Source organism: Zonotrichia leucophrys, chromosome 1 (assembly GCF_028769735.1).
Source record: "Zonotrichia leucophrys gambelii isolate GWCS_2022_RI chromosome 1, RI_Zleu_2.0, whole genome shotgun sequence".
Taxonomy (NCBI): domain Eukaryota; kingdom Metazoa; phylum Chordata; class Aves; order Passeriformes; family Passerellidae; genus Zonotrichia; species Zonotrichia leucophrys.
This window is the reverse complement of record NC_088169.1, coordinates 42,127,229-42,132,491: the sequence shown is the minus strand read 5'-3', so window position 1 is coordinate 42,132,491 and position 5,263 is coordinate 42,127,229.

The following is a 5,263-nucleotide window of genomic DNA, read 5'->3' as shown; positions in this document are numbered from 1 at the left end:
AGAGTTGTGTGGAGCAAAGAGGGGCAGAGAAGGAAAGCACAGAGTCAGTGGCCACATGGGTCAAGGACACCTGTGCACTGTTACACAGTGGTAGAGGGAAAATAGATAAATTATATTTAGGAAGGAAGCTACATTAATCTAAATTATATAGAACTTAAAACTGGTTTGAAGGACAGTAAGGGAAGGCCAAGATTCAGAGATGTTGGTAGCAATATTAATCAAGGGAGGACAATAGAAGAAAATGCTCAGAGCCTGAGAAAGCAGGAGTTTGCTCTGAGCTAGGCTGAAATAATGCTGGTATGTTAAAAACAGCATAAGATATTTTGAAAACAAGTACAAAGACAGAATCTGAGTGAAGAGTGATATTCCATGCTGTCACAATGAAGGTGATAGATGAAGCCATCTTCTCTGGAGTCACCAGGGAAGGGATAGGTAAGGGAAAGAGGGTAAAAGAGGCCAGTCTAAAATGCCTGAAAGAAATAAAGCCTGGAGAGTGTGGCTGCAGGTGTCAGAGGCAGCAGAGACTCTGGAAAGGATGAGAAAAAGCCGTGGGCCATAAACGGAACAGGCTGGATGTAAAACCTTCAGAGAGCAGGCACAGGTGGCGTGTCCCAGGGAGGAAGTTGGTTGGAATATCTGCTGCCATCAACAGGAGGGATTCTGCAAGGTGGGATATCGGCTCATGTTGCAGCTGTAACTAGCACTGGTTTGGTACTAGATGTTCAGCTCTGTCAGAGCTTTGTGGTCTGTTCCCAGGGGACAGGCATGTTTGTCAGAAGTATAATAACACCTGACTAAGGCAGACTTGCTCTGAGGTTACCATTACTTCTCCATAGCTGATCATAAATAAATATTTCAGTAGAAGCCTTAACTTCCCTTCTAGAAAAGTAGCACAAGAGAAAGGAATGTTTTCTTTGAGGTGTGAGTTTTGGAAACTGATCACAATTTCATCAGTCATCATTTGGAAGCAATACCTTCAAAAAGAGTGCCTCATAAAAAGTAAGCTTTCCCTAAAACCTCACAATCTTATACCTGAGCCCTTCAAAAATGAGAGATCTTTTTCTTCCTCAAAGGCTAAAGGTGAAATATTCTGCTCATTTACAAATAACTTGCCTTGGGTACATCTTATTTGGTGTAATATAAATTGTTGGTCAGGATTCCATAGAAAATAAATGGGGGGGGGGAAGGAAATTTGTCTCCAGCAATTGTTTCTAGTAGTAATCTTTAAATAATTTGTCCTAGTTGGTCATCCAGGAGCCAAATTTGTCATTAGTGCATGTCAGAAAAAGACCATTCTCAAGAATACTTATGAGATGTAAATGAAAAACTAAATTTTCATTTAATCCAGTACCCTATCTACATTTCATTTTATTAATCAGTAAGAAACTTCTACATGAACTTAAAAAAATGTTCCTAAAAGTGATCCAGGTGCAACTTCAAGAAGGAGCATGTTTTCATCAGGATTTATGACATTCTGAAGAGTTTGGAGCCCAGAAATAAATTAATTTATCTCAAGGCATCAACAGAAAGAAAAAAGAAAAAAAAAAAAGAAAAGAAGAAGAAGAAGTTGGGTAAAAGCCTGGTCCTGGTAAAATCTGTGGTAGAGATGTCATTTTACTTAGTGTAGTTTGGATTTGCCCCATTCTCTTTTATCTGTGACCATTATAAACCCGATGCAGTTGCTTCTTTCTGACTAGTTTTACATTTGGAAATTTTCAAGCGTATTTAAATTGGTGAGGTTATGTTCAAAATACAGTAAAATATCGAAATTAACTTTGCCTTTTTTAGTCATTTGTATGGATGTGACAATAGATTTTGATTTGTGCAAATATGTATGAATAGGCATTGTTTACATGAATGTTTTGGTCAATATTGGCCAGCAATACTGGTTCCTGGACTATTCAAATGCTGGCTTGCTAATTGTTAAATTATGCTGATGATGAGATGCAGGAGCAAGTATAATTTATCCTGTATGCAGAATATTCAGGCCATAAAAACAAATTTCAAACATACCTTTATTCTTCGGTAATTACAGTAACAAGGTCAAGAAAGGCCCGTGAAGGAATGACCATAGCCAAACCGGCAGCCAGACTTGGGCAATTAACAGCAGGTGTTAATGAAACCTTCTTGCCCAGCGATACTCGAGAACGTGCATTCAAGAAAGTGGCTCACAGAAGGAAAGGCGGGGGCCAAAACTGCTGATGGAGTCCACAGCGGGATGTGCAAAGGAGGCTCCTGAGAAGCAGATGCCTCTAATGCCCATTTCCTGCAGCTAGGTTGTAGCTAGGCGCCTTTTGGAAGCTGAGAACAGAGCCTGAAATCACTCGTTTGACCCAGATCTGAAGTATCCCCCGGAGTTCTGCACTCTGAACAATACCTGTGTTTTAACCCATAACTAACTAATACGAGAAATGGAAACAAAGCAGCCGCGGAGAGAAGCCCCAGAACTGCTGCAGCAGGGATGCCTTAAATTCACTTTTCTCCATCTCTGATCTTTTCCATCTCCTGTCGCTAGATTTCACCCTCCAGCTCACCAAGTGTTCCGGTGAGAGGAAGACCCTCACCTCCACTGCCCCACGGCCAGGTGGAGCAGAGGGCAGGCAGTAGCTGGAAATCCTTCCTACTATGGCATGGCCAGGAGCTGGACACCCGTCTCCTGCGTGAAAGCTAGGAGCAAAATTGGGAAAACATAGAGGGCAGGGGGAAAACTGAGGCTTGCCTGATTTAGCGTCCCAGGTGCTTGTAGGCAGGTTAGGGTTTACAGTGATCAGGTCTGTGAGGAGTCCCAAGGAGCCAAGGCCAGGGTGCCGTAGCAGGGACTTTCCTGACCTGCTCCCACGGAAAACTGCCACTTTGGCTATTAAAAATCCTCAACAGCTTCCACGGGGGAAATCCCAAAGTTGTGTGCCCTCCTTTACAAGGCTGGGTTAGGGTGTTGCTGTTTGGTTTTTTTCTTTTTATTTCTGAGAAAATAAACCAAGCCCATCCAAGCTGCAGCCCTTGAGGGTTCTCCGGTTGCAGTCGGGGCAGCGCTGCGTCCCCGAGGCGGGGCGGGGGTCACGGCCAAGGCGGAACCCCGAGACGCTGAATGCACTCCTGAGACCCCCCGATCAGCGAAGACCCACAGATCTCTGTCCTCAGCTTTCCCCGACCCCTCCCCCCACCCCGAAATTCCTGGGTCAGCACCGTCTGTGCTGGCGCCGGGGCTGGCACGGAGGCCGCGGGAGGCAGATAGGGAGCCGGAGGGGGTGACAGAGCATCGGCCACCTCGGGGGGTACGCGGACACCTCGGGGGATGCACGGACACCTCGGGGGGATGCACGGCCACCTCGGGGGATGCACGGCCACCTCGGGGGGATGCACGGATACCTCGGGGGATTCTCGGCCACCTCGGGAGATACACGGACACCTCGGGGGGATGCACGGCCGCCCCGGTGCACGGCCGCCTCGGGGCTCCCTGCAGGAGCTGCGGGAGGCCGGGGCGTGGGGGGGTCGTGCGAGGGTGAGCAGCAGCACGGGGAGTGGGTCGGGTGACACGGAAGAGACGCTTGCACTCAGGCTGCCACAGCGCGGGGAGCTGCTCTGACAGAGGCAGGGAAAGCTGAAGGCTGGAGGCTGGGGTCGGGGCGGTCCGGCTGCAAAGTCACTCCGTGCTGGAGACCGACCCGCAGCCGCCCCTTCGCTGCCCAAGGGGGAAGCGCCCGGCGCTGCCGTGCTGTGCCACCTGCTCCTGTGCAAGCGATGCCACGAACAGCTGCGGGGAACACGGTCCGGTCGCCGAGCCCGTGTCCAGCCCCGGCGGGGCGGGCCCGTGTCCCCCCGGGGCGCTGGCCCGGCAGGCGGGGCGGGTGCGGAGATACACGTTTGTATCCCAGCCCAGCCCCGGCGCTGGCCCCAACCTGCGGAATGGGATGGCGTGGGATTTCCTCAGCAGGTGTGAAAGGGACGGCCGAAGAGGGATAATTCCCTCCCGGTAATGGGGACCTTTCCCAAGGTTATCCCGCTGAGGGCTGTCAGCGCCTCCTCATGCTGAAATGTTTCAACGTAGGAAGGAACGGGGTCGGCGCTAACGATTAACTCCCGAAGTATGCTGAAAATGCAGTGACACTTGTCTTTAGAAGGGCTTGGTTTTGTCTGCTGTGCTAATTGATTTCTGTTCAGGCTGATCCCTCTTAAAACATGAACAGATTTAATGGTTCTTACTCCCGAGCTCTATGCTATTGAGATAATTTCGGTTATTAAGACGCATTAATAAACAGTTAATAGACACCCTTTTTTTCTCCGAGAGGTAAGCTCTTCATCAGTCCGAAATAAACGAGCAGCTTCTACCGATGCTCTGCCGCACTCGGGATCAGCAGTTACAGCCCACGCTCCCCAAAAATGCCCTGCAGCTAAGGAAGCGCAGGTGGCTCGTCCCATAGAGCCCGGCAAGTCCTGCTGCAGCGTCGCACGGCAGAAAGAAGGGCTGCAACATCAAAACAAAGGGTCGGTGACTAACTCGGTCTCTGACTCTGCCGATGAGAAAATAGCTCCCAACAAGTGCACCGAGCCCGGCTTCAGCCCCAGAGCAAAAGAGGGCGAGTCAAATTCCTCGAGTCAAAATCTGGGATGTGCTAGAAAGCCTCCTAGCTGTTAAGGCCAGGGGGATGAATTCCTACTGTAGGGAACCTGAATGAGAGCTGAGTTAGATAACTTGTCATTTTTCTGGCTCCAACCTGCGCTCCCGCCTCCTCCCCCTCCACCCCTCCAAAAAAAAAAAAAAAAAAAAGGCTTATAAGAATTTGCTCTGGCCTTCCTTTACTTTTTCTCTGGTAAGGCTCATATTTCATTTCTGGCAGCCAGAGAAATCTTAATAAAAAGAACGTGTAGAAGCATTTCCAGCGGAATAATTTGATCAGGAATTATTGCTGGCTTTGGAATTAGTCCTAAAACTTATTAAAAGTTGAACAATCCTAGCCCAGACTCTTCCAGGGATCGTTTTCCAGCGATAATAGCCTTCGCTCCACCACCTTTTACCCCCTACTGCTCCGCTTGGATCCCATCTTTAGCAGTGGGGCGGGCGTTGTTTTACCCTTCCCGATGTGTTTGATGGTATTTAGCAGGCTGATGCCATTTTGCCCAGCTAGCAGCAGCCCCCAGGTTCCCTCCCTTTTATCTCGTTGTCGCGGGGGCCCAAGGCTCCCGTGAGCAGGTGGGAGCCGCCGCTCCCTCCGGGACTGCCCCCGCCACCCGCTCTCCTCGGGGCAGCGCTCGCCCCCAGCGG